We start from the raw sequence: 8,956 nt of genomic DNA, 5'->3' as shown, positions 1-8,956 counted from the left end.
TGTCTGGTTTTGATGATACTTATACTTGTGAGTTCTGTATAGATACTCAATTGTGTGATGTGTGTGCTGAGATCGAAGCTACCTTGCAGGTTGATCATTGTGCTGATATCGATATTTCTACTAACATAATTGATTTTGCAGACTTAGCTTCGGCCACTGGTGTTGTACCTTCCATTGAACAATCACCGACTATAGAGCTTAAACCACTTCTTGAAAATTTGAAATATGCATACTTATAAGGAAGTGGCAAGTTACATGTGATTATTTCAGCCATTCTTGTCGATGAACAGGAAGATGGACCTTGGCTGATATTCCTGGTATTAGCCCATCCATGTGTATGCATAGGATACTACTGGAGGACGGGGTAAAATCATTCAGGAAGCCCCAAAGGCAACTTAACCCATTATTTCTGGATGTTGTAAAAAAAGAAGTGACCAAGCTCTTGCAAGCAGGCATTATATACCCTATCTCTGATAGTCAATAGATGAGTCCGGTGGAGGTAGTCCCAAAGAAAATTGGACTCACAATGGTTAAAAATGAAAATAATGAACTTATCCCGATACGAGTGCAGAACAGCTGGAGGGAATGCATTGATTACAGGAGACTAAACCGGGAAACTAGAAAAGGTCATTTTTCTTTACCATTCATTGATCAGATGCTTGAACGGTGGGCTGGTAAGTCACATTATTGTTTTCTTGATGGTTTTTCTGGTTATTTTCATATCCATATTGCACCAGAGGACCAAGAAAAGACTACGTTCACTTGTCCTTTTGGCACATTTGCCTACAGGAGGATGCCCTTTGTCCTATGCAATGCTCTTGGCACTTTCCAACGCTGCATGATTAGTATTTTCTCTGACTTGATAGAAAATTGTATTGAAGTTTTCATGGATGATTTAACTATGTATGGTTCCTCATTTGATGCATGCTTGAACAATTTAGATAGAGTTTTGCATAGATGTATTGAAACTAACCTTGTGCTGAATTACGAAAAATGTCATTTTATGGTTGAACAAGGCATAGTTTTGGGACATGTGATCTCTAAAAATGGGATTGAAGTGGATCCTGCCAAAATTGATGTGATTTTTTATTTGTCTTACCCATCTTGCATCTGCCTTTTCAGCAAGATAGCTCTTCCACTATCAAATTTGCTGCAAAAAGATGTCAGTTTCACCTTCGATGACAAATGCAAGAAGGCGTCTGATTTCTTAAAGGCAACACTAACCTCTACTCCCATAAATTAGCCACCCAATTGGACCATCCCTTTTGAAATTATGTGTGATGCATCTAACTATGACGTGGGAGCAGTCCTTGCACAAAAAGCTGGTAAGGTTGTCAATGTTATTTATTATGCTTCTAGGACTTTAGATTATGCACACACTAATTATACTACCACTAAAAAGGAACTTTTAGCTATTGTTTTTGCACTTGATAAGTTTACATCATATTTTTTAGGTTCGAAGGTAGCTGTTTGTACTGACCATGCAACTTTGAAGTTCTTGTTGAAGAAATCAGAAGCAAAACCGAGATTGATGCAGTGGATGTTGTTACTCGAAGAATTTGATTTAGAGATTAAAGATAAGAGTGGAGCTAAAAATTTGGTGGTCGATCATTTGAGCAAAATAGAAATAGATGAGGACCCCATCCCCATTCAAGATGACTTCCCTAATGAGAAACTGCTACAGTTGTGTGAGGTAACTCTTTGGTTTGCTGATTTAGTTAATTATCTAGTTGCTTGAGTCTTTCCTGCAGATGCATCCCGAACACAAATACACAAACTTAAAAGTGATTCCAAATACTATGTGTGGGATGATCCATATTTGTGGAAATTCTATAGTGACCAGGTGATCAGGCGATGTGCTTCATTAGGCTCAATCCATTCTTCATTTTTGTCATGCCTCTCAAACTGAAGGACATTTTGGTCCTCAACGGACATCAGAAAAGTCTTAGACTCGGGTTTCTTTTTGTCCACTTTGTTTAAAGATGTTTTTGAGACTTACAAAACTTGTGAATAGTGCCAAATAGCAGGAACATCAATCGCTTGTAGGAGTGAGATGCCTTAACAACCTATGCTTTTATGTGAAGTATTTGATGTGTGGGGCATTGACTTTATGGGCCCTTTTCTTGTATCTTTTGGTTATGTCTATATTTTACTAGCTGTTGATTATATTTCGAAGTGGGTGGAAGCAATACCCACTAGGACTAATGATTCTAAAGTTGTTGCAGGTTTTATCAGATCAAATATTTTTTGCATGTTTGGAATACTCTAAGCCATCATAAGTGATCAAGGCACCCATTTTTGCAACCGCACCATGGACGCTTTACTTCGGAAGTATGGGGTTGTGCACAAAGTTTCTACACCTTATCATCCCCAGACTAATGGGCAAGCTGAAGTCTCAAATAGGGAAATCAAACAGATATTAGAAAAGATGGTGCAGCCAAACAGGAAAGATTGGAGCCACCGACTTGAAAAAGCTCTTTGGACTCATAGAACAACCTACAAAATACCAATAGGAATGTCCCCTTATCGAATTGTTTTTGGTAAGGCATGCCACCTCCCAGTAGAAATAGAGCACCATGCTTATTGGGCGGTCAAGATTTGTCACCTTGAGATGGAGAAAGCAGGTTCGGAGAGAAAGCTTCAATTGCAACAACTTGAAGAGCTTAGACTTGAAGCTTACGAGAACTCTCGCATCTGTAAGAAGAAAACTAAGTACTTTCATGATAAGATTATTTCTAGGAAGAAATTTTCCATTGACCAAAAAGTTATATTGTTCAACTCCCGTTTGAAAATTATGGCTAGGAAACTTCGATCGAATTGGATTGGCCCTTTTGTTGTTACTAACATTTTTCCTCATGGTGCAGTGAAAATAAAAAATGAAAACACCGAGAAAATATTCAAAGTAAATTGACAACGCCTCAAGCTATTCCATGAGATCTCTGTGCTTGAAGATGCTACAATAGAAGAACTCTCCTTGAAAAAGCTCAGCTACACTGAAGTTTAAACATGGAGCTCTCTTTCCTTACTCTTATTTTATACTTGTTACTTTCATTGAGGACAATGTGTAATTTAAGTGTGGGGGTATTATTTAGGATTTTATTTGTTATATTTCAAAAAAAAATAAAAAATAAAAAATAAAATAAAAAAAATAAAAATAAAAATAGACATTGCATTGCATGCTTTTTCATCAGATTTTATGGTTGTAAATGTTGAGAGTTTGTTTGGACTATCATGATTGGATAGTATTTTTGCATCCTTGGTAAAATAAATTAGATCAAAATGCTAAATTGTGTATCATTTGTGATAAGTCATTAACCTTTGTGACATTTTTGAGCCTTATTATGTCCGCATGCATATATTGAAATGATCCAGTCATTTTTTCTAATTAAGCTACTAGCCAAATAAGTCTACCCTACAATTATCCATTTGTGTAAGCCTTTTTGAGCCTAATTACCCCATTCTTTGTTATATAGCTCATTACAAACCTAAGAGAGAAAAACAATGAATGGACCCAATCTTGGGGAATAAACGAATCTTTCCTTACATAGGGGTGCTCAACTTGTTTGTTTAAATTTGAGGGTTATGAAAAATATATATATATATATATATATATATATATATATATATATATATGAGAAAAAATTATCGGGTACTATATATTGGGAGTTTTGTTTCTTTTCTACGGATGAAATTTTTGAATTCAGATTGATATAAGACATAAACACTTTTTATTTTAATTTCATGGAAGGCTAATTTTATAAGCTTAATCCACGAGTTTAGAGTTTCATCAACACCTTGAGATTCAGGTTACACTGCCAATTTCGCTTCATGATTCTATTTTTATTTATTTGATTATATTGATATTCTGATTGCTTAAATTGAATTTCAATAAGGTCAATTAAATTTATTTGACAGAATTTGGTTTCAGTTTCTAATTTAATTGAATTATAATTTTGCGACGTTTGATCGTTAATTATAATATTTTGATGATTGTGATGCTTAATCCAGTCAAGGAAACCAAATTCACATATGATTGATTACACTTTTTTGATCAATTCTATAGTCAAATAAGAATAGAATCACAAATTAGAAATTAAACTCATTGATAGAATATGTGATAGGTCTGAAACTCGAATAAGTGGATTAATCATTTAGCTCATCTGTTAAATCAAAAATCTAAAAAAACCCTTTTTAATTTCAATTTTCAATTCGGTTATTATTATTATTATTATTATTATTATTATTATTATTATATCAGAAGTCCTTGAGAAACGATTCGAGTTATTACCTCTATTTACATTTTATCAATTGTATTTGACACGTGTACGACAACAGATCATTAGCTAAAACTGAACATATGTATTCAACTACGAGATGGTGTAGTCGAATACGAGTGCTAAGTCAGTATCTAAACCTGAACATCTCTATTCGAATACGAGACAGTATATTCGAATACGAGTGCAAAGTCAGTAGCTAAAACTGCACATTTGTATTCGACTACAACTTGGTGTAGTCGAATACAAAACCAAGTCAGTGGCCAAATTCAAACATCTGTATTCGAAAACAAGAATGTGTATTTGAATACAAGCTTCAAAATTCAAATAAAACTAAACGTTAAAATGATGTGTATTCGACTACACATAAGATGTAGTCGAATACAACTAGAAACAATGCAATTTTTCAATTCTAAAATGGTTCCGGATCATTGCATTTCTTCATCAAACCTCTAGGAATGATAGCCACTGATCTGAAGTGATGTCTATGGAGTATAAATACCCCATAACATCAGTTTAATCGAAATCAATCCCACTACCAAACCTTGAACAACTTTGAACAATTTTCTGAAATATTCTCAAAGTTATTTTTCATATTTCAAATACTTGCATTACATTTTCACATCATTGAGAAGGGTTCTGTAGTATACTTGAAATATTATTCGATTAATATCATTGTACAATTATTATACTAAGTTTCTTAGTCAAGAACGTTTGTTAAAAAGATAATTGAAATTATTGAAAGTAGTATACTTTCTTTAAGTATTATAATCTAAGATAGTGGTGTGCTATCTTAAGAAGTGTGTTAGAAATTTGTAGCAGAGATCCTAAAGTGGAATTTGTACATATTCTAACATTAGTGGAAAAATCTCTTGTGGTGTGCAAGAGGACTAAATGTACCCTTGGTTATAAGGGGAACCAGTATAATATCGTTGTGTTCAATATTTTTCTGCCATTTATCTTTTTCATACATTATCTTAAATCAAAAAAATTGATCATTAAATCTCTAAAAACAAGAAAATTTATAAATACCTAGTTATTTTACATTTTTTTTATGAATTTGGTTCCTCAAAATAATTGTTGATTTAATGAAAGACTTGATTAAAAACATCTATCAGGTATGACAACAACTTTAGATTAGAAGAGAAAATCAAAATATACATTTTGTTTTTAACATACATATTCAAAAAATATGCTTACCTTAATAAATAAAAAATCATAGCCTTGCAAGTTCCACTCCTTATCGGGGAACTAAAATATAAGTTAGATGATAATATAGTAATAGTAAAAGTAACAAAATGAAAAGATAATTCTTATCAAAGATCGTCGCCAAAGTAGTATGAGATAATGACTATAATAAAAAAAATGAAGACTATATAATGAAATGTCAAAGTTAAAATGTAAAATATTTGTTCTCTATAAAAAAATGTACGTTTACTTTCATATAGGAAAGAGTTAAGTGTGCCATAAATTTTGACAATTTCACTAATTATTATTATACCATAAATGAGAATGTAAATGAATGTAATTGAAAAATATTTGAGAAAAACAAAGAGTTGTAGTGTATGAATTAAAAAAATTAAAATTCAATTATCAATAACCCAACATTAAACCACTAAATTTAAATTTAAAAAAATCATTTATTTTAATATCTTACAAATAAAATAACTCTACTTTCATTGTGATATGAAGAAATAGTTTTTGCATTTCAATCTTCTTTTTTTTTTGTGTGTGAAAATTCCTAAAAAGAAATTGAAAAATCAAATTAAAAAACAATGTTTAAGTATAATAATTATAGAAAATAACTTATCAAAATTTAAAAAAGGACAATTGAAATATTTTATGTGTTGAAAAACTAAAATACATTTATCCAAAAGTGAATTAGAACAATGAAAATATTATGGCATGCTAACAAGTGCCTTAAGGACTCTTATTAAAGAAACTAAAATTGAAAATTTGCCATTGAAAAGAACAAACTTGAAACCTTTAAAATTTGAAAATTTGAAAACATAAGTTTTAATATATTTTTAATATAAAATTTTTATTTTTTAGTTTATTAACGACTGCCCTTTCATTTCTCAACTAACAATTACTTAGTGGAGTAAAAAGAAAGAGGATAAGCAAATAAAATACAAATTGATATATGATGACCCTAATAGTCCTTTTATAATTTTACAACTTAAATTTGAATTCGGTTACTCGAGTTTACAAAGTAAAGTTTTTATCACTGATCATACATCTCTTAGACTATCTTAATTTAATATAAAAAATATTAAAATAATATTATTATTTTCTCATTATTTAACTAATGATTAACCAATAACATTTATTATTAAAGAATTTCTTTTTTTTGTTATACATTATCTTCATCGAAAATAATTATATGTTCATGCTATAACTTGAAGTGTCACCGGACATTTTTACCTTTCAACAGGTAACTCTAAAATCAATTAATAATTTAATTTAGGTTAAATTATATTCGCGATCCCTTAACTTAATTTCAATTAATATTTTAGTTCTTTTTTTTTCCCGAATTGATCTTTTATTTTAATTTTAAGTGATAATTTGATATTTTATATTTTAAAATTTTAACAATGTTGTCCTTTTTTTTATACAAAAATTCAAAAACAATCATCAAAATTTTCAAACAAAACCCATAAAATTCATTATCGTCTTCTATAAAATGAAAATTTAATCTTATTCATAACTTAAAACTTTAAATAAAATTATATTTTCATTCTTTATTTGATGTTGTTGGAGATAAAAATATGAATTTATTTGAATATTTGAGATATGGATTTGATGTAATTTGTATTATATTGAAGATGATTATTAATTTTATGGGTTTTTTTTTTAAATTTTGATGATTTTTTTTGAATTTTTGTAACAAAAAGGATAACATTGTTGACATTTTAAAACATAAAATATCAAATTGTCACTTAAAATTAAAATAAAGGACAAAATCGGAAAGAAAAAAAAAGATAAATAATTAAAACGTTTACTGAAATTAAGTTAAAATACCACATATATAATTTAGTCTTTAATTTAATATGAGCAAACATAATAAGTCCCTAAAATTTACTGGTATCGACATGATACAAAAATATAGAAAATAAACTTATAAATGGGACATTAAGTTTTCAAAAAAATTAATGTTAGAAATAATATTAGTTTGTGTTATTCTTATATTACATAAACATATAAAAATAACTAAAATAACAAATAACTAATCAAATTGTTTTTTAGCAAAGGTAGATTACAACAATCGTTTTGGTCTCTCTTAAATGTATAGTAATTCCACTTTGTTAAATATTCTTGAAATTTTTTATGCTACTAAGCTGATAAATGTCCCAGCCCTAATGGTTGTGCCATTCCAAATTCTGTTTATTTCTCTTTTTCAAATGACTCTCAAATAGGATTTCACAAATTCCTGAATAACTCAGACTAGCAACTCATGGACTTTAATTTGCTAGTGGAAATTGACCATGGCATTAATGGTATTCCATAAGTCAGCATTCTGTCAAATTCTTATGCTAGATGGGAAATAAAAAAGGAGATGTATCTTGTCCTCGTCTATTGTGTCCCATAAGGCACAAGTGGTGGGACAACTAATACCCCTCTCAAAATAGAAATGTAGTCGAAAGGCAACCGCAAAGCAACGTCCAGAATAAACTTTTAACCTCTGGCGACAATTTTGTTTTCCATATGATATGCCAATTTTCAATGAGTTTTAGATTTGAATTATCAATGAGCTCGTTCATACATACATGATGCACACTCTTCACTTAGTATAGGCCATTTTTCTCACCTCACCAAATTATTCTATCTTGCTGAACTGACTCACCTAGTGGTGTATGCAGAATTTTGACATTTGTGATGTCGTCAAACAAATTATGGATCAGAGTAGAATTCCATTGCTTCTTGCGCGACTGTAACAGTGTTGAGATAGTCATATTATCAAAGCTTGAATGCATCCTCAATAACATGATGATCTAATTCAGTTTTTTCCAAGTTCATCAATTATCTTGAATTTCTTCACTCTCCACACATCATTACAAATACTACTATTATTTAACTTTTAAATTCTTGTTGGATACTTTTCTTATTTAAAAATTGAAGAACAAATACATTTAACTTTTCATCTAAGCATGAGCATAAACAACAAAGAAGAGAAGAGATTTTCAAGAAAATAAAAACGATCCTCGCCAGCTTTACCTTATGTCCAGCGAGCAACTTAGTGAACTATAAAACAAATCAACATACATTAAGTATCAAATAACATATGCTTAGAAATCAAGTGAAGTTACAAACTTGCTAGCAATCTTTTGAACTAAATTACTGTAATCATATGGTAACAAAATCACAAACACACCACCGGAGATGTCTTGAGGTAATGACTCATGCTAAATCAGTGAATGAACTTTTGGTGCTAAGTATAAGCTGTGTTCTGTATGTGAGTTTATCCAATCAAGAAAAAATAATAACATCATGCCCTATTAAAAAAGAACGTTGATTATTGCCTCTGTTGACTTAGACCAAGAAGTTGTACCTTGGTTTCAAATGATATAAAGATCTAATCCATTTCACAAGAGTTAGAGGTTGATTTTGGACCTTGTGCTTATGGATCTAAATCATTGATTGAAATTTTAGTGCTAAGTATAAGCTCTATTGAATATTGTAAT

This window comes from Cicer arietinum, chromosome 6, assembly GCF_000331145.2.
Source record: "Cicer arietinum cultivar CDC Frontier isolate Library 1 chromosome 6, Cicar.CDCFrontier_v2.0, whole genome shotgun sequence".
Taxonomy (NCBI): Eukaryota; Viridiplantae; Streptophyta; class Magnoliopsida; order Fabales; family Fabaceae; genus Cicer; species Cicer arietinum.
This window is presented reverse-complemented; position numbering follows the sequence as displayed.